The sequence below is a fragment of the Protomyctophum parallelum genome, assembly GCF_964188405.1.
Source record: "Protomyctophum parallelum genome assembly, chromosome: 17".
NCBI lineage: Eukaryota > Metazoa > Chordata > Actinopteri > Myctophiformes > Myctophidae > Protomyctophum > Protomyctophum parallelum.
In genome coordinates, this window is record NC_139719.1 from 6,508,205 (window position 1) to 6,517,985 (window position 9,781).

Here is a 9,781-nt window from a genome sequence, read left to right on the forward strand (position 1 = left end):
ACCGCTTTAAATGGAGACTCTGGAGAGTGTTGCAGAACAGACTGCTTTATATAAGGAACAGAGAGAGAGAGAGAGAGAGAGAGAGAGAGAGAGACCGCGGAGGAAAGCCCACATTCCATTGGCTGGTGAGAGTGTGAAACGGCCGTATATACTATAGGCACACACATATGCACAGTTCAATTAATAAAACCTTACAGTAATTTCCCTAAGTGGAACAAAATAATCAATCAGTCAATCAATCAATCAATCAATCAATCAATCAATCAATCAATCAATCAATCAATCAATCAATCAATCAATCAATCAATCAATCAATCAATCAAAATCAATCAAGCAAGCAAGCAATCAACTCTAAATGTTTTGATGAATTGAACAAGGTGGACTCTCTTGTAAACAAGTGATGCTTTATTGGGTCGTCCACTCACAGTTAACAGTCTTTGCATTGAGTTGTGCTTGAAATGTACTGTAATTCTGCAAACTGTTAAGAAATATTGAAATCAATCAATCAATCAAAACCCATGCATCCATCGGCCTTGCTGTGATTTGACCGAGTTCAGTGCTGAGGGCCTTTTCAAGCTACAATTTGTCCTTGTCCGAGACCAGCAGAGCCGAGTCATCTGCGAACAGGAACAAAATGCAGTCACAAGCTGATGTAATGTTGTTTATTTACATATATTAGGAACAGTAAAGGCCCTAATATGCTTCCTTGTCGAACGTGGGGGGGGGAAGGGGAGACAGTGTGCCGTTCACCTCCACCACCTGTTCTTTCACCTCCAGATAGGATTGCGTCCAGCTCACCGCAGTGCTATCAAAACCAATTGCTCATTTGCTCTTATAGCTTATCAATGAATATAGAGTCCACCTCGTGCTTGATGTGGTCGTTCAAATACTATAAAGAAGGCATGTGTCAGTGGAATGAGTGTCCTGAATGTCCCTCACTCCTCAATAAGGCTGATGGGTTGTGTTTGCCAATCAGGGAAGCCGATACCAACCTGGATCATTTGTATCATCAGATTCATCACTGATCCTTGCTCCATCTAAGTGGCTTGGGGAGCCTTCTCTTTCCTCGCTCTCCTTTCCTCTAAAATTGAATTAACATTTGGGATGTTAACGATTACCAGGTAACAGTGGATGAGTTTGAGGAAGCAAGGTGGTATTAGGATTTGACAAGAAAACTGGCTTCACACATTGGCAGAGCTTCATGTGGCCTTTGCGCCTCTGTTCCAGTATAAGTGTTAGCACGAAGAAAGACCTGATTCCTCCACTGTTATTGAAGGTGGTACCGGTTGTGTGAAATACTGCATTGGACCAATGGCAGGTGCTGGTGTGTGAAATGCTGCATTGGACACTGCATGTGAAAGGAGCACCAGAGAGGGCCCATCATGCTGCGGTGGCAGTGGGCAACAAGGTGTATTCCTTTGGAGGATACTGTGTTCAGAACACCTACATGTTCTACATGGATGACATCGATGTGCATGTCTTCCATACAGTATCTTTACGCTGGATGAAGCTGCCCCCAGTGACAACAGGGAGAGGAGAACGTCCCCCTGAGGTTCCCTCCATGCGCTGGGGCCACACTGCTGTGCTGATAGAAGACATCACCTACATCTGGGGGGGAAGGATTGAGTACACATGGGAGTTATGCAACATGCTTTATGCATTTGAAGTTGACACCCACAGATGGTACAAACCCAGGGTTTCTGGGACGGTTCCAGAGAAGAGGCAGTACCACTCAGCCTGTGTCTTGGGGAAGGTCATGTATATCTATGGAGGATACATCATGATGACTGGATACACTAATGACATTTACAAGTTGAACACAGCCACAATGGTTTGGTCTTTGATGAACACTAGCGGCACTCGACCGCCTGCTTCGTCATTTCACTCTACTACCATAATCGGGACAAAGATGTTTGTATTTGGGGGCTGTGGGGAAAAGAGGGAAGGCTACAACAATATCCGAGTGTTTGAGACAGAGACCAACTTCTGGCTGAGCACGCCATCCTCACAGCTCAATCCAGAAGAATGCTGGGGTCATTCAACCTTTTCCTACAATGACGAGCTGTACATATTTGGAGGCCGCAACAATTACCAGCACATCAATGATCTGTGGAAATTCAATCCAGAGACCTTCTCCTGGAAAAACATTGAGCCCAAGGGGAGAGGCCCACCTAGGATGACAAATACATGTTGCTGCATGGTGGGAAATCGCTGCATCCTCTTTGGAGGAAACAGCCACAAGGTACCGTCAGTGGATGACCTGTACACCTTAGACTTAAGCCCTAGTCTGAAGACGTTATGCAAGTTGGCAGTTATTCAGTATAACGTGGAGCTGCCGGGACTCCCGCATGACATCAGGTGGGAATTGGCAGCCATGACTACCAAGAGCAACAGAAAAGAATAACATGAGTGTGTTCACTGCCACCAAACCCACTGCAAAAGAAAAACAGAATAATAAGAAATACGGAGAAGAATAAGGAGATCACAGCTCCAACAAAGGCTCACTTCATTCAGATGGGAAAGAACACAACACAGGAATGTGACCAGTGATTCCTACCAGGAAGTAAACAGCATCATACAGGAGAACAGAGAAGTCTACTTCCAACTGAACTGCACCATGACACACGTGTCAATTTCCATTAGCAGTGAATGTAGGAACAGAGATGCTTTTTTTTAAAGGAACAGACGTTAACTTTGGGAAACAGATGTTGAAGAACTGAGGAAATGACAGCAAAAGTGGAGACCTTTTCACATTTCTTTGCTTCTTTCTTTTTTTGCTGTCATGTTTTCAGTAAAGTGAGTATTATGAGAGTTGTTTTGTGCATTCCTTTTTGATAAAGAGAAAGCTGCCTTCCATCATCCAAAGCGTACAATCACCCGATAACACGGAGAATCAGCGCGTCCTCCTCAGATCCGTAGATATTCGTGTTGTTTTAGTTCTCGCAAACCATACAAATTGCCAGTCAGCACCTGTTCTGACTTCTGCCACAGTGCACTTCAGCCTGTCAACCAATGGGACAGAGTGAGCACAGTGGACCTCGGCACAAAGGCAGAGGCACAGCTGCAAAGGGCTCGTTAATTATAATGGCTGAGAACTCCCATTACATTGAAAAACGAAAATCAGTAACATAACACAGTTGGAAAAATCCGTACAACGTATGCTGGTGTGCCTTCATGCTACTTGAATGACTGAAACTCTTGTCACTAGTGTGCACAGTAGCAGGGTTTTTCTCCAGTGTGGGAATACGCTGGTGTCTCTTAAGATTACCTAAATCACTGAAACTCTTCTCACATTGTTTACAGAACAGAAGAAAGGCTTTTCTCCAGTGTGTGCTGGTGTTGCTGTAGATCACTCATCTGACTGAAACCCCTCTCACACCGTTTACAGAGGAAAGGGTTTTCTCCAGTGTGTGCTGGTGTTGCTGTAGATCACTCATCTGACTGAAACCCCTCTCACACCGTTTACAGAGGAAAGGGTTTTCTCCAGTGTGGAGACAGACGCTGGTGTTGCCGTATGCCACTTATCCGACTGAAACTCTTGTCACACTGTTTGCAGAAAGAAGGTTCTTTCTTATTTTGGAAACTGTTCATTCCTCAGACAGTAGTAGTCGGCTCCCGCGTTGTGGCTTCTCTTCCTGTGTTCATGGAGAAAGGTGGAGGCACATGGACACTGAGAACAGGAGACCCGAGTCTGGAAATTCTGAGACTCATTCCTTCCTTTCATTATCAATATGGACCGTGATGGGGCGAGAGTTTTAGGTTTGAGGATATGTCCTTCTATATAGCCTACTATACTCTCTCCCTCTTCTCTCCGTCCCTCTCTCGGTATAAACTATACATCACATTGAGATGTAATGAATGTCCAAAGTCCGTTCACAATTCACACCCTATGTAGGCTGACCAGGAGCTTAGCTATACGTATATCACACACAACGTAAACTGTTGCAGTGCATAGAAATGCAAACGTTTACAGGTCCGTCCATATTTGATCAACCCTATGACATCATCATTATAACTTGACAAAAACAATGACGGCAGAGATCCACATATAGAAGCCATGCAGTCGCTTGGCTTCTAGACGGCGCTAGACAGCAAGCAACATAATAGGTGTAGCATTGCCAGACCAACGCGCAACCTGTCGTGCCAATATAGGGCTGAGCCCGATTGGCACAGCCCTATTGGCACAGGCTAAACAAAAGTTAGTTTAGCCTGTAGCGTAAAGAATGCATGAATCTGCTAAAATCTGTTAAAATATGAACAATTGAAACAGTTAATAACGTATTCTATCCACCAGGCCTAATCTAACCTAATCAGTGTGCTTGTCCAACATGTGAGGCATTCGGTTGCTCTGCATGGGCCTCAAAGCCTCACTGTTGGTACATCTGCCATGTTTTCAAGTGATGTAAATAGTCATGCATGTAAAACACTTTATTCCGTTCTGTGTGAAATAAAACAAGCGCTGCCCCTCCTCTCTCACCTCCAAGCATTCTGATGAACTGCACTAGTGGGAGCTTATTTACCTTTGTTTTGTCTTATACTTTCTTCCAAATTCAAATTGATAATTGACAGATACCGCCCAAGAGGGACTTAAGCAATTAACTGACCTCATGCCATCAGAGTTGAAAGATGCCCTTTCCTAGCTGGTGCAAATCTTTTGTGCTTTTACAACTTGCTAATAGTGGATATCAAAGGACGACTTCACCCATTTAAAACTATCTTCATGTAATTGGTCCTCACTATTGTCCTCACTATGGTCATGAAAAAAGTATAATCAACACGGTCTGTGTCTGACAGGAGGGTCTGCATTATTTTTCCGACAGCCCATTATCCGAACGTCACGTTGGTACGACTGTCCCCATTATAAATCGGAACTAGAAAAAGTGCCCTTCTGGGCACAGGTCTCCACCAGGAGGATAGGAATATTTAGGAGTAATATAAACATGTTTTTTGTTTGTTTGTTCCAATCTTTGCCAATCAGGATGGAATATGGGAAATGGTGCAGATCCGTGTTGATGGCACGCATGCACAATCCACCTGTTGGTGGCGCTATAACAGGGCAATGTGAAATGGGTGGGCTATATTCCTCAGCCTAGTAGGAAAGTGCGTGAAAGATTTCACATGAAATTGCACGCTGCGTTCATGATTTGAGGTTTTTTGTTCAAAACAGGCCAATCCTGCAAAATTTGAAAGCCAATGTTAGCCAATTAGGATGGAATATGAAATATCAGACACATCCGTCTTGAGCACATGACTATGGAGATACTGTGTAACGATTTGCGGGATTTTTGGACAAAATCTGTAGGTGTACTGTGCAAAAACTTGTTTTGCACAAAGCGGCCTCCTGGTGGCGCTATAACAGGCCGTTCTGGAAATTTTGGGGCAGAGGTTCATCGTTGGCATCCAGGGAGTGTGTGTGCAAAATGTGGCATCGACCGGGTTAACGGTGGCCGAGATTAGCTTGTCACGGACGGACACACGGACACACGGACACACGGACACACGGACACACGGACGGACGGAGTGCAAAACATACTCTCTCCCCATGCCTTCGGCCTGGTGGAGACAATAATGGGATGTCAATGAGTGGACCCCCTGATAGGAGGGCTGTGGACACTTCAGAAACCCATCACTGACATACGTATTAACGTGAGAACTTAATAGAGGGACTTCTATTTCAGCATGCTAACTTTCCAGGAATAGAAAGCCTAAGCTGGATTCCCCATCAATGATATCACTGGTAAGCAGATTTCTCTGTCCACAGCCCTCCTCTGAGACACAGAGTGAGTAGGAAAGAAATGGCACCATCTTGAGCATTAGAGAGGACCATGGAGACCATGGAGACCATGGACATGTTTTAAGCACAAAGCATGAAAATATGGCCCACATTCTAAAGCCTATACTGTATGTACAGTATGTCAAAGAGGGTTCCGCGCAGGGGACTGCCCTTAAGTCAGACCTCCCTTTAGTCCGACCTGTGCTGGGTTGGTTACAAATCACCCATGCTGCGGGTTACAATTTACAAATCAACCGTGGCTTCCTGTGAGGTTAGGGTTAGGTTAAGGTTTGGCATAGTGTTATTAATGGTCGGACTAATGGGAGGAACCATTGCCACACTACCCTTTCTATCTCAATGCTTGGAACCAATGTTTGGAACTACAGAAGGCAACAATGGCTATAGCTTTGCAGTGAGATCAGATCTTCTGCTGCTCACTTTGTGCCAACACTAACAATTAAACATGTGTTTTTGCAGTATCGTGTGTGAGTTCTCTTGGTGCTTCAGTGATCATAGTTTGGGTAACGTACGAGTTCCATATTGTTTAGCCCTATTCATTAGCTCTGGGCTCTGGCCCATACTTCCGCTATATGGACCAGAGCTATATCTATTCAATACAGATGGGCATACTGCATTTGTTCTGGGATAAAATAAAATAAAACTATATATGACGACTCCTGCCTGGTTAGTGTGGTTATGATGATCTTTCTCACATATTTAATGTATTTGTCAGTACAGACAAACTGGTTGTTCACTATGACAAATGAAGAAATTAATTAAATTACAACTTTCGGACACTCGGTGAAGTAGTCCAAGAGTCCATGGATGGATGGTGACGTGGAATGGAACTCAGGATATCGACCATCACATACTCCAGGGAGGGAGGCCCCACCTGGAAACTCAGTTCTTTAAGTCCCTAAAATAATCACATTCAGCCTGGACGGTTAGCACAACCGTCTGGGCACCTAGGCTGCTGAGCCATCCTGCCGGCATGCCGTGGGTTCGACTCCCGATCCTGATGACCTTCTTTGCCGTGTCCCCCCCCCCCCCCCCCCCCCCCCCATCTCTCTCCCCATTTCCTGTCAGATTACTTTCAACCTATTAATAAAGGCAGAAAAGGCCAAAGAAATTGTAATAATAATCGCATTCGAACTGGGGACCCCTCAAAATAAACATATTTAAACTGCAGGGGACCAACCCCCGTGTGGACACGATTGCTCTGATAAATTGTACAATTAACAACATCCACATGAATATACAAATAACATGGGTCGTAGTGGAAATCATGCCATATTGACATGCTGTTTTCAGATCAGCCTTTCCTTTTATGAATACATCTCTTGATTCATTTTCTTTATGAGAAGAAACTACAGTTGAATTAGTATTGCAATGTATTGGAATACAGGCCTGTTATTTAGGTTGGGTCAGGCAGCCAGTTCCACTCTCAAACCTTTGTGTGCATTTTATCATTTGACATAACCATATATACTTCACAAGAGCTTATAGATCTGTTATTTTAATTAGGTAACATCCATCTGGAGATAATATGGGGAAGGTCATTGCTACTGCTGTCCTGCAGCTCTATCAATGAGAAGAGTGGTATTATAGCTCCCCCTGCAGGTTATATAAAATCCATACACAGGATAATACGTATAATATACTTCTTCCGTGTGTGTGTGTGTGTGTGTGTGTGTGTGTGTGTGTGTGTGTGTGTGTGTGTGTGTGTGTGTGTGTGTGTGTGTGTGTGCAGCAGCAAGTTTTGTGAGCTGCTGTGATAGGAGAAGGATATCAAATGGAACACAACCACCCTAAAGACTAATCATTGTGTATATTCCTGCACTATACCTGCATCGAGTGATCTTGGTACATAGAAGTTGATCTATTGAAGATCCTGACCTTCAATGTACATAATCTTTGTTTTGATTGTATTGCTGTATTGTTGTATTGTTCGTTCTGCTTTGGCAATGTAAACGTATGTTTTCTCATGCCAATAAAGCCCTTTGAATTGAATTGTGTGTGTGTGTGTGTGTGTGTGTGTGTGTGTGTGTGTGTGTGTGTGTGTGTGTGTGTGTGTGTGTGTGTGTGTGTGTGTGTGTGTGTGTGTGTGTGTGTGTGTGTGTGTGCACGTGCGTGCGTGCGTGCGCGCCTTGTGGAACTAAAGCCTGGTGACTCGAGATTCAGACGGACCAGTGTTGTAAACGGACCAAATGTGTGCAACCTTCTAATGATCCCCTCTATTGATTCTGTAATTTCAGTACTGGAAAGCAGCGCCTGGTGATAATAAACTGTGAAGCATTCAGACGAGGTGAGAAACATTTAAACAGCAATTACTTTAAAACGATACACTAGTTACTCTGCACACATTCTGAGCTATTGATTGATTGAAATATTTATTAACAGTTTGCAGAATTTACAGTACATTTCAAGCACAACTCAATACAAAGACTGTTAACTGTGAGTGGACGACCCAATAAAGCATTACACTTGTTTACAAGAGGGTCCACCTTGTTCAATTCATCAAAACATTTAGAGACGTACAAATAGATACTTCTATATAGCCAAAGAACAGAACAGGAATTCATAGAGGAGGTAAAAAGGGAGGTTTTGAAGGAGTCAAGGGATTCGCATGTCCTAATGACTGTTGGTAGGGCGTTCCACATTTTGGTGGCATAGGAGCGAAAATAATTTAGTCCCTTGTTTGTGCCGAATCTGGATTGCTCATGGTTTGTTGCGCTCCCTCTGGTGTTGTGGGTGTGGACTTCGTTAACATTAAGGAACTTGTATTTAGACAGGTACATGGGTGGTGGTGTGTCGAATATTGTGGATTGATTGATTGAATGATTGAAATATTTATTAACAGTTTGTAGAATTTACAGTACATTTTAAGCACAAACTCAATACAAAGACTGTCAACTGTGAGTGGACGACCCAATTAAGCATTACACTTGTTTACAACAGGGTCCACATTGTTCAATTCATCAAAACATTTAAAGACATACAAACATTTAGAGACATACAAATAGACATTTCTATGTAGCTAAATTCATCATACTGGATGGACCAGACCCATTGCAAGATGGTGGGGGGTGAGGCCAAGTAGGAGCCTGACCAGTTTGTTTTGGGAAGTCTGGAGCCTTGTTTTAAGAGCCTTTGAGGTGCTGTGGTACCAAGAGGTGCATGCATAGTCAAAGAAACCTTGTACGGGCTCCTGTTAGGATCTTCAAGGTGTTTTTATTGAACAGTGAGAAGATCCTGTAAATTAATCATGTTCTTTGGTTGACTTTTTTGATTACGTTGGTGGCCATTTTGTCACTGGAAAGATTGGCCTCCAGGATGGAACCTATTTTCGTGTGATAACAGCTACATTAAAAGCTCTTAAAAAATAAGTAGCTGCTGTAACTACTACACAAAATACAATAGTGTTTGTTATTTACCGGTATTATATGGAGGACAAACCACTGAACCAGACGAATCTGCCAGCCCAGAGCTAGAAAATAAATGGCCCGGGGGACGGTGATAATTTTTTATATGTGGCATAGATCTACCATCCCTTGACAGCCCATATATATATGATTGATTGAAAATGGTTGCGAACGCAGTGAGCCACTTACTATGACAGCAAGGGCTGAATGTCTGTGTATGTGTGTGTCTGTCCCGCTGTTACACCACCCGCCCGCCACCAGAGGGCGCAGCTGTAGCACACACACACACACACACACACACACACACACACACACACACACACAGGGCGCAGCTGTAGCACACACACACACACACACACACACACGCACACGCACACGCGCACACACACACACACACGCACACACAACCACACACACACAAGCTGCGTTCGCTTCACGCGTTTGCGCGTCTTACTTGTATTAACAGTTTGCAGAATGGGTACAGTTCAGTTCAAGGAATGTACAGGACAGGTCTATACGAAATGTATTCACAGATTGTAGCTCATAACATGTCTACGGCGGATTTCTATTAAACAAAAACTTGGCA